Genomic DNA, 12,735 nt, shown 5'->3' with positions numbered 1-12,735 from the left:
AATTACACAAATCTCATCTTTTCGGGAAAAATTTAATTTATTTATGAAGATAAACATTAAATAATAATAATGAGATGTTGTAATTATTAAGTTTCATGGGTGTAATTTGTAAAGTATCGGACTCTACTATCAAAGTATTTTAGATTTACTGGCCATGGGCAATAATAATTTGGCCATCAGTGCAGTCAAAACTATTAGCTATTGTCCTGACCACAAGATGATGGTAATAATAATCTAAACCACTTGGGCTGGGGTTTTAAAGGGCCCCACAAACCTCGTTCTTGCACGACGTGTTTGAACGACGGTTTCGACTGTTGGAACGAAACGGTCGGAAAAACCGAGGTCTGTGGGCAAAAACCGTCGTGTTGAACCGACAGTTTTACCCACAGACCTCGGTTTTTCCGACCGTTTCGTTCCAACCGTCGAAACCGTAATTTAAAAATCTAAAAAATCTAAATCTAAAATTTAACCTTAATTTAAAAATAAACGGGATTAATTTCACCCCTCAGCTAAAATTGTATTTTGTATTCAAGAATTTGTCTGAAAACAGGGTAGACAGCAAATGGAAAGCACCGCAAAAAAGAAGAACAGACCCAAGATCACACACCTTTTCAATTATGAGTTTTGTGCGGAATTTTATGACCCCCCTGTAATGCTCATTTGCATTAATACGACCCATTGTGTCGCACTAAAGTTGATGTGGGATAAAATCAATTAAAAATGCATTAATTATCACTTTGATCATCAAAACACTTCCATTATTCACATCAACTTCCAACCTTGTAGACATAGACTACACCCACAAAGCTCTTATGAAAGGTATAATTCTAAAAAGAAACGGCTGTGTTTTGAATCTTTGGTTTTACATGATTATTCGAAAATTGTTTTTAACTTCGGAGATATTCAAACTTACAGTTGTCAAAATTGTATTGTAGATCACATTACCGGGGTAAAGTGCTGCAACAGCCTACTATTTGATGTATATGAACTAAGCAGTAATGGAGTTCTGCAATATGGCTTAAATAGGAGGAGTTATCGCCCTAGCCCAATCAATTGCAATTCTTTACATTCTTCCATTTACCAATAAAAAAAAATTCAGATAATTTTAAATAGGGGGGATGTTTTTCGTATTGGTATTTTCATTAGTTTATTTGTCGGATGGTAATACAACTTAAATTTTATGAAGAGTACTTATAACTTATTCTTGTAGCCGCTCTTCGGACTTTTAATTAAACTCACAAGATCGTACAAGTGCCATCTAAAATGAAAGTCCCAAAATACTTATTTCTGCCTAAGCGAATTCTGTTGCACACTTAACCTCGTAAATAAGCATACATGCTCCTATAATAACACAGCTCAACAAAAAAATCTATTTTTTTTTGTTGCCCTGAATATCTCTGCGGATTTCTACGTTTTCAAGACCATAGTTTTCAAATATATTCTTGAAAGTACTGAATTGGCTCTGATTTTTATGATTTTGGCGTATTTTATATTTTTAATAATTTAGACTTTGAGTCGGCTCTTCAGAAGACGATTATAATAAAGTGTTTATTATCATGTTAAAATTCGCTTTGTGCACGCCACGTGACCAACAAAAGTTGGAATTCTTCAAGATTTTCAGTAAATATGGGCATAAAGTTACACTTTCTCTAGTCATCTAGATAGATTTCCTGAGAATCTAGGAAATGATAGTGATGAACAGAAAAAGAGCTTCCACCATTCTAAAAGTGATGGTATGAGGGTAGATGGGATCGTCACTTGATGGCAGATTACTGGTGATCTTTAAAATGAGATTTTTGTCAAAAAAATATAGAAGACGCGCTTATAAAATGCGTTTTATTAAAGTTTAACATAAGTTTTCTTTTTTTTTTCTTTTTCATCTTCTATGTACATTAATTAACCACTCAAACGAAACAATTTTTAATAATTCCCAAAAAAAAACTATATTTAAGAATATACTTGTTATTTCTTTCTCAATTTTACTATTTTTAGTAAAATATGAAAATCAAGATTGGAAAAAAATCAGAGCCAATCTTCCAAAACCAACCATAGTTTCGTGAATTGTTGGCATAGAAGTATTCGAAACCACTCTTACATCAAGGGCAACAAAATCATTGTTGACCAGTGTAGTATATAAATTAATATACAAGAGAAAGTAATTAAAAGTAACTTTGACCATACTCTCTATGTACTCCTATGCTAACAAGCAATTACGAATTCATTAATTTATCACTTTGATCATCGAGCACTTCCAGTATGGATCGATACTGAAGTGGGATAAAAACTAAGTAGTCGTGACTACCAGTATTTTAAACCATTGATTACACTAATGACAACATAAAACAAAGGTACAAGAACAAAGGGTAAAACAAAGTATATAATAAGATCCGTATTATTTCACTTTCAGTTTAAGATGATTATTTGTATATTGTAAAGTTTTTAGCTTCAGATTTATTCAAGTTCAGAATTGTTAATATTTTATTATGAATCACATTATTTGTGCAAAGTGTTGCAACTGTTATTACAGCTTACTACATGATATACAAATTTAAGTAGTGATAAAATTCTGCAATATAGCGCCGTGTTTTTTGCAGCTGCTTAGTATCAATTCAATCATATCGAGCAATCAAATAGACTCATCCTCAGTCAACTCTGCAATTTTGGATTTTTTTTTTTTTGGGTTTCTCAATTTCGAAGTCGTGAAATTTTTGTCTTGCAACAAAATGCTGGAAATGAGTTTTTATTTGACCGCACGATAACTAACTAATTTAAGACTTATTTGTAGCCGTTTTTCAAACTTTTAATCAAACTAAAAAAAGTTCATACATTGACAACCTTAAAAACGAACTGAAAATTTGAACAATCGACAATGCTGGTAATAAAGTTTAATCGGTAATTCTAAAAGAAGTTAAAATAGTCAGTGAATACGTGGTGGCCACCAGTATAATAGTATTAATGACAGGCTGTTCTCTTGCTGTTAACTTCAGTCAAGTTGAAAAAATATTTTCATTGCATTTCTCGGTATAAAACATTCATGCATTATCGCTATTGTCACTTATAATATCCCTAGTGCATTGATTATTTCCGGAAATTTTTTCGAATGCATTTCAAAAACGTATTAATTAGCCCGAGTGGAACACAAAAAATCAAGTTGTGTAACAGAATTATCGATGACAACATATTCAACTTTTTTTCTGATTGGCTGAAAAAATTTCCGCTTATTGATTTCATGTTGGGTTAGCAAGATGCAAATAATTTCCAGGAAAATTTCTATATTGCCATAGAAACTATTCCGAATTCTGTTTTCCTATTGGCTAATACAGATGTCCCAGAAATCGTGACCCAGAGAAAAAAGGCTTATAAAGGCAACAATTCTGAACCAAAATTTCGAAACAAAAATTTTCTAGCTCAAAAAATAATCGAGTTAAGACAAAAAAAAGGTAGCCAATCCAGAAGCTGAACAGAATTTGAAAACCGGTAACTATGGACACATATACTATCGTTCATTGGTCAGACTCTCATTGCCTAGGCAATTGGGATGACCTTTTACTTCACCTCTAGAATAAGCTTTCGGGCTTGGTTGTTAATTTTTTATCCTTTCTCGAATACTATTTAACTTAATCAATTTTGGTTTTAAAATTTACCATCTGTATTGCTGCCTTGCTCTCTAGGCCATGAGCTCTGGGACATCCCTGTATATTCTTTCGTTTGAGAACTAGAAGACTCTCAAGTTGACCAATAAGCGACTAGTTGCGCAGATTGAAAAATAATAAATTAATCATTTTGAATGAACAGTTGTGAAAAAACTGAAAAGTGAAAACAGTGCAGTTCGTAGATTTGTCACCAAACAGTACCGTCGCGGTCAAAAAGTTTGAGACGTCAAAGTCATTTCATTGTCATAAATTGTAAAACACCCTTTATGTACTTTATTTTAGTGTCACTTTTAGCAAAATTGTGAAATTTCCACGTCAAATTGACAGTAATGCACTCAAATTTAAAAAATGTCAATAAAATGATGTCCAAAATACTTTGGCCGCGACTGTATCTAAACCGAATCATTAAAACATGGTCAATTACACTGTACAAAAGTTATGTCATCATGTCGACATGCTTCTAGTTTATAGTGAAGAGCACAAACATTGTTTATACAGCAGCAGTTCGAAGATAATATGAAAATTTTTCCAAGATGCGTATACAGCATCGTAGTAGCGTATTTAGCAGTGCTCTACCAAAGACAATTTAAGGGCACTTTGAAGCAATGTAAAGAAGTTGTAGGCTTTAGGTTTAATACTATTACTCATGTTTTCAATTTTCTTGTTTCCTTTTTTATGCACTTACCGCCGACATTGATTCAATCCGTCCCAATTCATGTTTAGTAACATAACTTAAAACCATGATTCAAATTTCAAATTTAGTTATGCTCGAAAAACAAAAGCAAAGAAAACGTAGGGATTGATTTAAACTATACAGCCGAAGCTCGTCAAAGCTAATGGTCATTTGTTTTTCAAATCATTTTTTTTTTAATCAAATGGTACATGTGTTTTTTATTTTTTATGATTTATTACTTTGAGGAAATTTTCATTTCAACACGATATACTTTTGGACAAAAAACTTATTACCCGTTCATGGATTTACGTCTATTTGTGAAACACTAAACTAAAGAAAGTTTGAGACAAACCAATATAAATATCATATATTTTGCAACTTACACGTTACAAGTTAGTTTAGGTGAAATATCTTGATTTATTATTGCTAGGTGCATTTGTTGCATAATAATGCACATACAGGTGTCCCAGAACTCGCGCCCCATAGAGCAAGGAAGGGTGCCGACAGCAATACAGATGGTAAATTTCCAAACAAAAATTGACTAAGTTTAATAGTATTCAAGAATTGATAAAAAGTTAACAACCAATCCCGAAAGCTTATTCGAGAAGTGGAGTAAAAGGCAATCCCAATTTCCTAGGCAACGAGAGTCTAATGTTCATCTGACCAATGGATGATAGTATGTGTCCATAGTTACCAATTTTCAAATTCTGTTTAGGTTCAGGATTGGCTACAGTTTTTTTATCTTATCTCGGTTATTTTTTGAGTTAAAAAATTATAATTTCGAAATTTCAGTTTAGAATTGTTGCCTCCATAAGCCCTTTTTCTCTGGGGCGCGAGTTCTGAGACAGCCTGTATAGAACTACCTAGTGGAACAACAATCATTGCTTCTCAAGTTTTTGATAACGGGAAATAGCCTGTAATCAAGATAGTTTGTCATCAAGTCATTTGCGAAGTTTGCGCGGTATTAATTATTCATCCATGCCATGAAGTGACAGGTCTAAATAGAAAAATTGCAAAGTTATCTTGTAATATTATATTCCTAATATAATATGAGATGAAGATTTTAATTAAGTCTACGTTAAGATAATTGTTGATAGCTATTTAACAAACAAGTTGGTTTATGAAAGCGATTATTAATTAAGCGATTTTAACCGGCACGAACGTAGTGAGTGCCGCTAATAAGCGAGATTATTAATCCCCCATTATCCATAGAGTTAGTTACAAAACTTTTCCGGTGATCGAATATTGAAAAATTCACCAAAAAAAGAAAATTTGGTACAAAGGTAGTTATGCAACCAATTATACAAAAACTAAAGTGAGGTTATGTGTATGATGGATGTGCCCGATCGGTGCGCAGTTGTTAAATTTGAGTGTAATTCCATCGAACTAAGAATCTCTATGGAAAGTCTAAAAATCGGTGTTTTGATTTGGTATTAGTAAACAAACATATTTAGGGCCGTCAGAACCGTGTCATTATTGAATCTATTGAATTGCGTGTGTAATTGGTTGCCTCTAATAAACACATTAAATTATTCATTAATAGCCCACTTTAATGCATGATTTCAGCCGACAAGTCATGCATTAATAGTACCTAAAAACAAATGATCGCAGGAAAACATTTATAACATGATATGCTAAGATTAATTCATAGGCGTCCTTTAATTACAAATTATCCCGTTACTAAAATATGTCAAAGGTACATGCTAGTATAGTACTGTAAGTTATTAATTATTTTGTTTTATGAGACATATCCAGTGATACAAAACTTTGGCCATCGAAATAAATCCACTTATCACCCCTGTATGATATCGCATCATTTTAATTAATCAAAATCTAATGACACCTCAATTTAATAGAATTAACAAACAGTGAACAGCTACAACTAATTTTTAATTCGTTGACAAAAACTTTTAGCAGTGTATAATAAAGCTAATACAATAGTTTACTTGTGTATTGATTAATTAGTGCATTATGCCATAGCAAGAAACACAGTAACTATTGAATAGATACCCTGTACAATCTAAAAAAAGAGGATTATGTATAGAGAAATAACGAGTGTTCAAACAAAAAATTAAGAAAACAATTCTAGACAGATTACAGCTTGACATGTCAAAATTTATTGACACGTCATAGTAAGCCGTTTGATCATTTTGTCTGCACCATCGCCTGCTTGATAGCGGTCTTCTATCAGTATACCTCTATCAAGCAGGCGATGGTCTGCACTAGCTGCTCGATTCTAGCAGTGAGTTTAAAACAAAAAATTTGTCATTGGACAGCTATGGCACAATGTGCTGAAATTACGCTTACCACATTATGATTTTTTTGGTGCACTAGCTGTCCTACACTTTCTACTCCACCTTCGCAACGAGAGCAGGTTGCTCGATACAACCACTAGAGCAGTTAAACAAACGGAAAATATCTGCACTTTCTACTCGGATCAGCTAAGTGCAGACAAATGAACAACCCTCATCTTACTTAAAAAGTCCGTGATAGTAACGTCAAACTTATTCATTATGTTAAAGAATTCAATTCTTGAGTTTTCTTTGAACACTTTACTAGCCAATAGTTTTACCGTGAGACCCAACTCATAATTAATTGAATATCTTTCTGAAAACTTGATTTTGCGCTCTCTCATCAGATTCACCGCAATGATAAGACTCAAAATCTTGTTGTTTTTATCAAAATTATACCAGTTGATTTGAGTCATAGCTACAGCCACCTCTTCTGCCTACAAAACGAAACAAAATTTTTATTACATACTTCAAAATATTGTATTGTCATACTAGAGTCTCGACAGATTGTCCTGACACTATCAAACCAGCGAAGGCCAAACCTGAAGCTAAGCTAGTCATCATCTGCATGGGATAATACTCAGCTGTAAGAACTCGCTAAAAAATTACTTCAAATTCAACACACATTCAGATTCATTACTTACTGATAATATTACGATACCAACGCTAATACCCCAAAAATAACTACAAACTGAGAATCCCATTATTAAAGGTTTAATTTCCTTGTTTTTAGTCAGGTGAATTCTACAATTTACCTAGTTTGTGTATTTCCAAATGTACTTATTCTGACTTACTTCACGAATTCTTGACCTCTTATAATACAAAATTTCAGTTGTTCTTGAACCTGCTTTTGATATTCTACATTATAAAACAGTTCATTTTCATCCCCGGTAGCGTTTCCAACATTTTCACCTAATTTCCTGAACATCAAAGTCTGATAACGAATATGCTGCGTATAATAAACGAGTTGGAAAGCGTGGACTATCATTATGTATCCATAAACTCCCAACGTCATTTTGTAGATAAGCCCAAAAACAAAAAAGTGACTCGAATGGTAATCTTTTAACCACTTTAAAACAAACAACCAATCAACGTCGTGAGGCATAATAGGCACTGCCAGCGCCCCAGCACAGAGGGCAATAAAAAACGTTACCAAAGTGAAAATAGTTATCAGTCTTGATTCGTTAAAAATCTGTGAGGAAACATCTTCACCAGCGCTATCAGCAGACCACAAAGGAATTTCTTTTTGAATATTACTGATTAAATTGTTCTTGAACAGAAGTAATAAAATTACCATGATGGGCTACAAATCATTTATCACACATCTGATCTCTCGTCTGTTAACTTACATAAAAGTCAGCAAGAACAAACGCAAAATAAAGAATAGACTGTTTCGACTTTGGCAAAACGTAAACAACAAAATAAACATCCATTAGATCAGTTACTACGTGGATTACAAGAATTATCCACAAGATTATTTTAGCCAGTCTATGGGTAAAAATATCACACGATAAGAATTTGACCATTTTTAAGTAGTCTCCTGTAATTTAAGTATTGTATTTTTATTTTAGAAGCTGTAATTAATTAACCTTCCATAAGTTTTTTCTCTTTGTAATCCAAATAATCTTGAGACTTCATATTCTTAATAAACAGGGGTTTGTGCAATGTGGCTAAAATCAATGGAAATAAACCCTCAGTTCTTGATACATCATTACTAAAATACTTAGAAAATATTCCTTTTCTTATAAATAACTGAGTATTAACGAGATAAATTTATTATTTACTAACATCAAATGTTCCCAATTAAAAGTAATATCTGACTATCCACTAGACCCGAAATTGTGTCCATCATAAAAATGTGTCTATTAAAAAACATACTCAAATTATCCTTATCTATTATGTATTATTAATACTTTGTCATTTATAGATATCGATAACCCGCTACTATTTTTGCGACAATAAATATTTTTAAATAACATGTTCATTGAAAAATGTGATGTTAATTCTATTCAGTACAGAACTCATGGAGGGCCCTTCAAACATACAAGGATTTTTAGGTTTTGACTGCCAAACTTCACCAGAGTGGTATTTTGAACAAAAAATGTAAATAATGTATGTACGGGTCAAATGTTTACAGTTAAGTTTAATTGGAAAAAAAAACTGCGCTTACCTTATACAGAAATTCAGTCAGGACGTTGTGGACCACATACAGTTGTGAAGTGGACTAACACGCTGCTTGCACTTCACAATAACTAACAACCATTTGATGTGTCATTTTGGCCACAGAAACTCCGTCTAAAGAATTTATTGGTAGTTATGTAAATTCTTAAACCAAAGCGTAAGAAACTTACCCAAACGTGAACAAAAAAAAACTAGTGCTAGTCATCTTTAGACAATTTTAAGAAGAACCTTTTCTAATAAGAAGTAGTTTTTAATTACTTGAGGCCATTTAAAACCAAGCCATTAAGATATTTCATAAAATGTGCGTAATTATCAACAATTAAATTTATTCCATAGTTTTAAAAACGAACACACTAAAGTTCCGAATTCTGAATTTTTAGAATTCGTTAAAACAATTAAACATTAATTATTTTTTTCAAAAATTTCTTATAGGACTGTACCTTTACTTAGTCTCTCTTGGTTCTTTATTTACTTCAACTCTGTAAATCATACATTTAATCTAAATGTCAAGTAATGCAATTATTTTTATCAACAATCCAACAAAATTTTGGAGTTAAAAACAAATATATGAACATTAACTTGATTAATATATTAACTTAATATAAGTCGGTTATTTTAGGGCCTTTGTCAATAAACTTCAATTCTATAGAGTTCTCCTCCGAAGTCAACGTCACGTAATTTCGCCCACATAGAACTACAGGGAGAAGAAATTTATAATAGTTTCGTTAAACAAATTCTAACCTACCGAGGACGTCATTGAAAGCTCTCGCAATGTTCAATCTATTTATTGGTTTTTCGCAAACTTCTTCTAAAGTTTTTTGACCTTCAACCACAATTTTATTCACGATATCTTGCTGTCGCTTTTGATCAGTGGAAGGGAGTAATTCAGATTCAACCGTTACAGGTTGCAAGGTAAGAATTTCTTTAGACAAACCAAGAGATTCTATTGGTAAAGTTAGGAGTTCAGGCAGCCCGGATGTTTGGGGTAACTCGGATTCTCTGAATTCACTAGGAAAGGAAAGAGGTGACGGTGAACTGTTAAATATACTCACAGGCGACGTCGCTTTCGTGGAGATTCAAAGACCTCCTCACGAGGGCTTAACACTTGTTGAATGCTTAGGCCCTTTGTTGGCGTGGACGAAATCAATGGTGGTCCATACGGTTCCAAAGGAGGAAGTTCAAATGACTGTTGAGGTTGAACTGATGGTGCCAAAAATTCGGGTTCAACTGATGGTGGCAAAAGTTGGAGTTCAACTGATGGTGCCAAATGTTGGGGTTCAATTGATGGTGGCAAAAGTAGAGGTTCAACTGGTGGTGCCAAAAGTAGGGGTTCAAATGTTGGCTCCACTGGTGTGACTTCTATTTGTGAAATCGAACGAGCATTGACTTCAACAACGTATTCCTTTATAAGCTCAGAGAAGTTTACAAATTTTAAACGTAACTCCGGTATTAGTTTTGTTTGCACCATACATTCCTCGTCAGTCTAATGAAGATGGTTAATTTAACAAACGAAAGAAAAAAGCAGATACATACATTATTTCGGTCGATTTTCACCACTCGTTTAGGATGTGGATTTAAAAGTTTTGTATCCTTCTTTTGTGTGGGTTTAGAGACCTAGAACCCAAAACATGAACCTAGACGAAAATGCAAGTCACTCTCACCTTCTTCTTTCCCCGATTATCTGTCTTCTTTGGTATATCTCGTTGTTTGACGTCCTCCGGCTTCTGCATTATAACTTCCGGTTGAACTTCCCCCATCAGTGTAATTTCCATTGGTACTTCATCAAGTATGGTCGACTGGACAACGCCATTTCGACGTTCGGGAAGTTGCTCCAAACTAGCAGATGCATGCACTATAGCTTGTACTGTAATTATAGAAGCAATTTCTTCAGGTGAAGGCGTCGACATTCTTCGATGCTTGGATGTGGTTGTTCCAAGAGCACGCGCTTCTGGACGTGATTCAACACTTAGAGGTGTTATTTCTTGAATTACTGCCAGCCTGAAACAAGTTGGTCATATTGATACCTACAGCTCACAAGATGTTTAAATTTTTCAATACAGGCAAAAAACGGTGTTAAATAGGTTAATAAAGATCTAAATACCATTAAAAAACAATAGCTAACAAAAGACATTTGATATAAAAAAGTGAACATATATTGTTATTAAAACTAGACTATCAATATTATCAAATACAGAAAAAAAAATTGCAGAAGAAAGCAAAAATAAAACCTAAATTAAAATTGATGTTTTTTATATATTTTTTTTATTTTGCGTTCGTATTGAAGCTAGTACGACACTGTTTTCGGTGTGAGCAATTCCCGTATCGTACTGAAAAGTGCAATTTTGTGTTGTAAGGTTGGCATCAATTTTATTTGACGCGCATATATATATTTTTATATATTGGCGCTGACTTTGTCGGGAGCAAATTACACATTGTGTTTGCAGCCAAAGCCCCAATTTGCCCACTGTGGTAAAATTCCCTAAATTTTGAAATGTGCTTGTTTTGTTTAAACATGCGCAAAATGAAAAAAATAGCGTATGATAGCTCGTTTATACTGGATTTGGTCGCACTTACTCCTTTAGGACACTCCTTGCTGCGCTCGTCGTGCCCTAAACCCGTACGTGCGACAAAATATTCAGTTTAGAACTGGTATCATAATACACTATTTCAAAATTGAGAACATCAATTTAACGATCGCCTGCTTGATAGAAGTTGCTAGCGCCACCGCTATTTTGGAACTATCAAAGTCGTACGGGTTTGGGGCACGTTCGCCAGGCAGTAGAAGTCCGCTATCAAGCAGGCGATGGGTTTAACACTTGAGGTCACTAAATTATATATATTATTGGAGATACAACAACTCTTAATACTAAATCAGCCAATAGAAAGAATAATGTGAGAACAACTAACGCTTTATTAGCCAATAGGGAAAGAGCCCGAATACAAATAGTGTCTTACCTAGGAGATCTGAGTTCCTCAAATCCAAAAAGTCCAGGTCCAAACTCATCTTCGACATTCACCTAAACACAACCAATGAAGGACTTACTGAGACACAGATAAAGAACTTACGCTAGGCCGAGTTGCTGCAACTAGATTATCCCGCAAAGTAATATCATCAACCCTCGCTTGTGTAGTAGGTTCAGATTCAGACTGAGATTCGAGGTCTCTGATGAAATTTAATAAACCCTCTAGATCAGTTTCAGGTGTATCTTTGAGATGCCGTTTTTTGCCTTTTTTCGCCACGGTTGGTGTGGGAGGTGTATCAACGATTTCTGAATGTTATTTGTTAGTAACTATGTTGTATATAAATTATTGTTCACATATGATGGACTCAAATTTTTAATGCGTTTATAGCTTTTGACTTTTAAATGGTCACAGCAACCTTCAAAAAATGTTTACCCTCTTGGTCAGTCCAAGAAATTTCAATACAACCATTTGAGAGGATGATTATGGTTGCTAACATATGACCCATTAAAAAGTCAGAGCCATAACCGCCCTAAGATTTTGAGTCCAGTATACCTCTGATTGAAGGGTGTCCTAGACGTGGCCTAAAATGTGACGATTTAGAAAATATACAACAAGTTTAAATCGCTTACATTGCCAGGGGGGGTGGACACGTCACTGCAGTCATTATTTTAAATACTTCATCTACAACTTAAATTTAGGAAAAATTGTTCTTGAGTTGAATACATACCCCAAACATAACACGCTTTCCGGTTGTTGATCTTTACAACTCCATTTATCAGTATACTGGAGAGTCGAAGGGAGAAGCGCTCTCGAGGAGAATCTGATTGTGAGCATATAAATTCTTGTAACACGCGACTAGGAACAGATTACTGACTTAACCGAAAGTGCACAGTTTGGAGAAAAGCTTACCATATTGCCTCAACATCTGCTTGAAGAATAATTTTCTTATTCAGGCATGTAACACCACGCGTAG

The sequence above is a fragment of the Gnatocerus cornutus genome, chromosome 5 (assembly GCF_029298725.1).
Source record: "Gnatocerus cornutus isolate USDA-ARS CGAHR chromosome 5, icGnaCorn1.1, whole genome shotgun sequence".
Taxonomy (NCBI): Eukaryota; Metazoa; Arthropoda; class Insecta; order Coleoptera; family Tenebrionidae; genus Gnatocerus; species Gnatocerus cornutus.
The sequence above is the reverse complement of the archived record's forward strand: the minus strand, read 5'-3'. Positions refer to the sequence as shown.